Source organism: Battus philenor, unplaced genomic scaffold, assembly GCF_028537555.1.
Source record: "Battus philenor isolate CCGP_79_NKW_IND1 unplaced genomic scaffold, ilBatPhil1.0.hap1 SCAF_22, whole genome shotgun sequence".
Taxonomy (NCBI): domain Eukaryota; kingdom Metazoa; phylum Arthropoda; class Insecta; order Lepidoptera; family Papilionidae; genus Battus; species Battus philenor.
In genome coordinates this window covers 987982-996461 of record NW_027181685.1, presented here as the reverse complement: position 1 = coordinate 996461, position 8480 = coordinate 987982, and the positions used below count along the sequence as shown (strand labels likewise).

General features: G+C 31.9%; 1 non-coding gene across 1 annotated transcript; it reads left to right on the top strand.

The window, feature by feature from the left end:
- The first annotated feature begins 5945 nt into the window (after positions 1-5945).
- Positions 5946-6017, top strand: TRNAC-GCA (transfer RNA cysteine (anticodon GCA)). The gene has a single exon. It is a non-coding gene; the product is annotated as a tRNA-Cys (tRNA).
- The last annotated feature ends 2463 nt before the right edge of the window (positions 6018-8480 follow it).

The window sequence follows — 8480 nt, the reverse complement described above, 5'->3', positions numbered from 1 at the left end:
TGCATTAATATACCGCAATGTCGCACATAAATAGGAAAACATTACAGAAAACAGAGTACGCTATTTGTCACTTGGTTAGTATTCACACTAGAATGTGTTTATATTATTATATCAATTCATTGATGTAAGAATTTCACATAAAATTAAATTTAAAAAAAGGAATTTAAGAATAGCTTAATACAGATACCGTTAAGGGTATTTAAAAAACCGGTAACTTTTCTATGTTTTTCCAAATTCAAATCCATTTCTGTTCAAATGAAAAACGTTTAAAACCTCCTTTTGCTTAATAATTTATTTGACTAAAACATTGCGACAACTCTGAAAAGATTATTGCTGTTTCGATCTTTACCAGTCTGAAATTATGTGAAGAAGATATTGAATAACAGTATACGGAGTTAAAAATATATGCCAAGAGATTTATCTACGAGATCGATCGAGCAAAATTTAAAAGATTTTTAAACTATAGAAAGCAACCAAAACAGACCCGTGAACTAACAAGAGATATTTCCGGGTCGACTCCAAATGCCGGAAACCATGAAGATCTAAGTGAAGTTAATGGCCTCGTTAATAAAAGAGGACGAAAAAATACCAATAATCCTCAAACTTTGCAGGAAAATAAGAATAAATGTGAACAGAAAAATAGCAAATAAATCAAAATAAAAATGAAATGTATAGAGAATAAAATGTTTAAAATAAAATAAAGAGATGTAAAACTTAGGAATAAGGTGAGGAATGAATGATATCGAATGAAAGAATGAAGTACGAAAGATTATAAGAATAATGCAATAAAAGCGGGCAAATAAAAGTAGCGTAAACAAAAAAATATTAATTTAAATAAAACGACCTTGTCCTTCCCAAAGATAGTGGTACGAGAGACCCACAATAGCGGGGATCATACAAAACATGTTATATTGGCAATATACAGACCATGAAATACAAATGTAGTGACTGTTTGAAATACAAATGTAGTGACTGTTTGAAATACAAATGTAGTGACTGTTTGAAATACAAATGTAGTGACTATTTGAAATACGAATGTAGTGACTGTTTGAAATACAAATGTAGTGACTATTTGAAATACACACGTAGTAACTGTTTGAAATACAAATGTAGTGGAGATCACGGAGAGGCATTCACAAAGTGTGACATCCACTCATAAACTTGAGAGATAGCCTTCGTTCATAAATACACGTGCTAAAGTTAAATTTCTGATGGTAATGATTAAATCTATTTTTTCTAACCAGAAAATGTTAAAATTAAATTACTTAGATTGGATTGATAAATATCTTCATCTAGAAATTCACTTAATTTTTAATTTAATAAAACTTAGTGCTAAAGTTCTGATGGTAAGATTCAGTAAATGAATCTCCTGTGGACAACGGTGGCAGAGAATATAATTTTAATTAATCTACCAACATGTTGAAACTGTAAATAGAGTTGAAACTTTTTTTGATTGCAATATTAATTACTTTAATCTTTGTTAATGATATATCTTATTATACTAGTGTTTTTGGATTAAATAAATTACGTATAAAAGCCTTTAAAAACCTACTTTTAATGTATGTTACATTAGAAATGGGTTCCTTGGTGACATACTCCCCTATCCATTTTGGGACAGAGCATTTACATTTTTTTAATAATTACTTACACATAATTTTTAATTTCTTGTATTTCTAATATGGTCTAACTTTTCCCTTCTTTCTATAATTCACTAGCATTCCTCTACACTCTAATTTTCTTTCATCCATCACCTCTTTTCCTTCACCTCGATCCTCAAATATCACAGTTATAAGTAATTATCATATTTTTCGCTTTTAGCTTTATTTCTATGCTATACTATTTTGTATTATTATTTCTTCTACTTACACAGATACGATTTTCAATTTATTAGGGGGAATGAAAAGTAATGTCACTTTCTTAAGTTAAATTCACACGAATACATTTTTAATAAGTTTTTATTTCTTATCAACAATATATTAACCTTCGTTATCAACAACCTTTTGCCATTTAGTATACAAAATCAATGCAGGAGCGGTAAAAATCAGGCAGTTTTTTGGTAAAATATGTCTACAAAAACGACTTTACTTTCAGGTTCCTCTATATTAATATTACTTCTGTTTTATTTATATCTCCCTCATTTTTTGTCGATTCTATTTTATTCTCTCTTTTTGGACCAGATTTTCCTTGCTGTTAAAAAATCATTTGCAGATTTTACGAATTTAAAGAGATAAGATGTAAATTGAGCCTAGCCTATGAACTCTTTTAAGTAAACGAAGTTGGAAGGCTTTCGGGGAAGCGTCAACTCGATCTCTTAGATCCGAGCTCTTAGATCGCATCAACAGACGCTCTATTGAGTGACTAGACTTAAGGCTTTGTCACTATTCTTCTCTATCTCATCTTATGCTATCGTTCTCAATTCTTCTATGTTCTATGTTCTAATTTATACATTCTTCTCTAACATTTTTTTCCTTATATTCCATTTAATGGTGAATTAGATGCTTCATAAAAAAAGTTCTACTTTTTTACGATACTTGAACGAAAAAGCTTTTGGTATGTATTTGATTTAACGCAAGTTTTAAAATATTCAACAACTCTAAGTGTCATGGAAACGTTTGAAATAAATCAATGTAAGTGACGTTAGGAAAATTTATATTCCATTTAATACGTATGAATGGATTGAACAATAGATGGTCTTTGTGTGGTGATTGTGATGTTAGATAACTCTCCCTTATGTTTAGGTTTACATATTCCTATCTTACGGCTTGCTTAAATTATAATAGTGAATGTAGGTGTTAGATTCAATCATAGGCAAGCATATGACTAAAACATTCATACTTAGTTAAATATCACATAATGTACCGCGACATCGAATCAGAAATTAGTTGATACGCAAAAGAACCATGATCGACAAAAGACTAAAACAAATATCGGTAAACGTGCACCCTTATACAGGATATGTGACCTCCACAATTCATATATTAGTGATATTGATATATTCTCGTGCTATCTCGTTTTTAAAAGACAATTTCGTTCGAAATTATTGAATACACACAATACAATTTAAACCTCATTGGAACGTGACGGCTTGCTGTTACTCGTAATTATTGCGATGTGATATGCAGTATTGTAATGTTTTTATTTGTTTTGTCATTGTTTGACTTTAAATCATTAAATGTTCTCAGTGAGATAGTTATAAGGTAACAATTGTAACTAATTTTATATCTCTAAATTTCTAAGTTTGTACTTTTGTACTGCCTTTTGTTATTGTTTATCTCCAATAAAGTAAATAAATAAATAAATTACCGTCGTAGTTCGAAGAATTGCTCGTCTGAATTGGCAATGAGCGGGACAATTCGCTCGCAAATGGTGACCACAAATCGGTAGACGCAGCGTGGGATAAAGTTAAAATAGATACATCTAAAAAACTTTAAGGTTAAACGGTTCTTTGATACCCATATTGTGGTGGTTGTGGAAAAATATGTACCTAGTCCGACATATTGGAACGGCGTCCATCTTGAATTTTAAATTTTGACATAATCATCGTGTTTTACTAGTGTAGCCCTTTCATTTGATACCCATATTGAGGGGGTTAAGGAAAAATATGTAATCTGCCATTTTGTATCGGCGGCCATCTTAGATTTATAATGTTATTGATTTCATTATATTGGTATGTCATCTAAATTAAATGTGTGTACCATATTTCAGATCAATCTGACAACGTGAAGGTGCTTAAATTTCAATTTCTAATTTTGACCCAAATAAATAAACAAATAAATTCCGCACGGGTCGAACTAAATAAAACCGTTTAATAAGGAACCCATGAACAGACAGTTGAATTTCGATCATCGAAAGACACTTGACGCTGTCTGTTTGTAATCAGTTATATAAGAAATCTAAAGGTTAAGCCTTTGTCCAGCTGTGGATAATGTACGACTAGTAGTAAATTATAAACTTTTTGTCAAGGTAATGCCTGAAATGAATAAAGCCTTTTAAGTTACACAGACAGTAGGCGTGGGTAAGCCTCCCAATAGGTAAACCAACTCTATAGTTAAGGGTGTGAGTAGACCCTTGATATGGTCAGCGCAAGACAGGTCATCGTGGTAATTTTTGGGGGAAGGCCAAGGCCTTGCAGTGGGCGTCCATCGGCTGAAAAGAAGAATGTATTGCCAGTATACAGTATGATTGTTATAGGTGCAAAAGCTTTAAAACTTTTTATATTTTTATATACAATACCTCGCTTTGCGTCGTTTCGTTTTGCGTTTTTTTTCGAAGTTGCGTCGCTGCTTAATTAGTACTAATTTTCACTGTGCGTCGTTAGATTTTCGAGGATGCGTTGTTTTGGGTTCGAGTCTTTAAATTTTTTTGCAATTTTCTGCTTTTTCTAAAAGATGGCAACACTTTTGTTTCTAATTGCTCCATGCCATCAAAACTCGGGGATTCCCTTTCTGACTAAAAAGCAGCGCAATTTGAATACAGTTTCGTTTTCACTTTGTTTTGCTAATTTTTAGAGTTCAGTTTCAATTACGTAGTGTGTTGTAATGGAGTGTGTGGTGCTTTTTTTAAAGGAGAATAATAAATTTATATAAATGTTTACGTGTAATTTTTGGTTACAAAAAAGTTAAATATTATTCAAATTTATTTATTAGCAGAGTTATATTATTTTTATTTTTTAAATGTTTACTTTGTTCAAATTACTTTTTAAAAAGTAGTATTTTCGTGACCCTGGAACCTATCTTCGATCTTTACATGGTTTGCTATAGAATATCTCAATTCACTTTGCGGCGTATCAATTTGCGCCGTGTTTTTTTGAACGTAACCATGACTCAAAGTGAGGTATTGGTGTATATAATTTCCTTCATATCTCTCGTCTCCATCCAACGATCGCCTGGTTAATATTTATATGTGTGTGTGTATTCTTCTACAGATGTTCTTGATGTAAAAATTTAATAATGTACTGGTTCATACATCGTAATTATGAAAGAAGATTCTTTTGTTTATATTTATTATTTAATATTTACTTCATTTTACATTTTACACTTTATTGCGCCTGAAAAAATAATAAATTTATATGTAAAAGAAAATGTAATGAAAAAAATAAACAATTTATACGGAGATACATTAGGTGGTATTATCGCTCGAGGGTATATCGACCAGACAACCTTTGGATGGAGACGAGAGACATGAAGAAAATGGTAGTTTTGGTATGTACATACAAAATTAAAACATAAATACGTACTACAATTTTCAAAGTGTACTCACATATACACAAAAAGTATTACATAAATACGAATCTTAATATATATAAATCTCGTGTCACAATGTTTATACTCAATGGACTTCTAAACCACTTAACCGATTATAATAAAATTCGCACACCATGTGCAGTTCGATCTAACTTGAGAGATAGGATAGTTTAAATCTCTAATTATAGTCGCAATTTTAATTTATTGCTAATTATTGTCTGTTATTATTTGACAGTCACAATTATCTGTTAACTCCAAATGATTCTAACAGATGTCGATACCTTTCGACTGGGTTGAGTAAGTAATCAATAGATGGCGCTGCTATGGTAAATCTACGAACGTGTCATATAAGCTACATTTTAACAGCATAATTACCACGTGTTGTTGACGCTATAAAATTAATTAAATTTATTTTGTAGTGAACGAAATACCGTATAATTCAATTATTTCCACTTTTTAAATTTTCACAGCAACGCGTGGCGGAGTCAGCTAGTAAATATATAATTTTAGAGGTCAAATAAAGGTTCTTTTACCCGTCAACAAAACATCCTTCCACTCTTAACATTAGATGTAATCGAATAGTTCATTGTCGAAATAGATTTTATAAAGTCAAAGTGTAACATGAAAAATAATTTAAATTTCTGTTTTATTTTTTCCTATTTATGTCCTAAGAAATACATATTTTGAAACTGTTTACAACGAGGGGATATAGCTCAGTGGCAGAGCATTCGACTGCAGATCGAGAGGTCCCTGGTTCAAATCCGGGTGTCCCCTTAGCTATTTTTTATGGCCAATCATTTAGTACTATTCAAATCCATTTATTAGTACAATTTTACCACAAACATAGATCTTATATCGAGAAAAAAAATTAAAATTGTCGCTCCAATCTTAAAAGTGAGACTGAAGTAAAATAAATAATAAATAATAACTATAAGTAAACAACTGCGATAACATACCTAGTAAATAAGATTTGTAAAACAAAATAAGAGGATGAAAGAAAGAAGAGTAGAGTAAAAGGGCATAAAAGAAAAGAAATATGATAGAGAGAAAAGAATAAAAGATAATAAGATGAATGACAGATGATTATGGAAATAAAAAACTTTGTGAAAAAATATTTGTAAAAAAAGGTCCCTGTCCTAAAAATCAGATAGGGGTACGAGAGGCCCCCAATAGCGGGGGTCACAAAAAAAAAATCTTAAAAGTGATTGTAATAGAAATTTTGATACTGATTTAAATTTAATGTTTTATTGTATCTCAATCTAGAGCAGATTTCCCCAAACTTTTTTGTGTCGTAGACCCCTTGCCATATTTTTCCGTGTTGGGTAGACCCCCTACTTACCTGATATTGATTTCCTGTAAATTTCTAACTGTAGTGAAGTTAAGTGTTAAAAACTTAAAGTAAAAACACATGTTAATTCATACATTTATAAACTACCCAAAATAAAATTTTGTATCTGTTATGTAAAATATACGTAACATTAAATAAACATTTTTTTACTTCATAGATACTTTTATAAACAATGTAATTGTTTTGATATTATGAGATAGTATGATGTAAGTAAAACGGTACTATCAGTGTATGAGTTGAGATCCACTATCGTGGACCCCCATTTTCATTTCATGGACCCCCAAATTTTTTTTCGCTGACGTAGACCCCTTGCAGGTTGTCATAGACCCCCAGGGGTTGATATAGACCACTTTGGGAATCACTGATCTAGAGCAATGGTAACCTAGCGATAGAGGAATTTGATTTGCGATTGTAGGTTGCGGATTCGATTCCCCGGATACAGTCTTATATAACTCATGCTGTGCATTAATTATATAGGATTGCCACTGCTTACAAACAAGCTTCCAGAGGATGAGCAGCAGCGTCCTCTGCGTACCATAATACCACACTGCAATCGCCAACCTGCCTGCAAACGTGGCGATTATGGTATATACTCCCATAGTTGTCTTTGTGGCAGGACATTGCCTTGCAGTAGACTTCTATGGGTTGAAACAATAATAATAACATTTTAATCTTATTTGCAATTATAGATGCACAATGAATAAATCTGTTTTAAATATAAATGTTTTTATAATATTGATATATGTTATAAATAAATGAATACGTACATGATATTGGAATTGATGTCTCTTTTAAATTTAGAACGTTATTTTACTTGTATAACATATCAACAGAAAAGAGCAAAACGTTAATAGAAAATAAGGTTGTATATTTTATAGGTACGTTACTTTTACAGCTTCATCCAAGCTGACCCTTTTTTTTTTTTGGCCCCCGCTATTGGGAGCCTCTCGTACCCCCTATCTGGTGTGGGACAGGGACATTTTTTCGTTTTTTTAATTTTTTTCAATCTTTTTTTTATTTTCGCTCTCTTCATTTACGCATCCTATGTTCTTTTATTCGGTGATTCGGTGGTTCATTCCAAATTTCTTCTTTCATTCTCTTTCTCTCTGTGACCTTCCATTCCTCTCCATTATACAATAGTTGTTATTTACATACTTTTTTAATATTATTTAGCTTTGGTTTTTATGAGTTGCTTTTTTAATTATTTCTCTACAGTAAGAGAGGAAGTCTTATTTTGTCAATATTTCTTTTATCAGGGAGACTATGGTTTCCTCCGTGATTTTTACGTCAGACCGGCACTCGAAGTCGACTCGAACTCCAAGAGCTGACCCTTTGGCTCACCCTTTGGTGAACCCTTTGGTGAACCCTTTGGTGAACTTAAAATGGGTACGTAGCGAGTGAAGACCAGCAAGCGGAGCACAGGATGTCCACCCACATGGTGAACATACCCTCTCTAACTTATTAACAATTTGTTGATTACACCTATGGGTACAGGATACCTACCCAAGGGATCTATTTACGGTAGGTTTTGTCTCCCGTGTTTCTGACAGCAGAACCTTTTAAAGCGAGTATCTCACACGAGAACGCACTACCTGATTCTACAATCAGGTAATAGGGTTTTCTTTTGTTTATGGCCCACATTTTCAGATGCCCCCTCGTATATTACTCCATTTTGGGTATACGAGGATAATTTTGGCTAAATATTTTTCCGAGTTCTTTTTCATTTACTTACTCTTATGTCTTATTATCTTTCACTTATTCTTCTTTCTTCTCTCACGTTATGTCTCATTACTATTCATTCTTTTACCTTTCATACGTCGTCTCTTTTCTTCACCATTCCTTCCTAAATACTACTATATAATAATCATTTATTTTTCTATATTTATTTA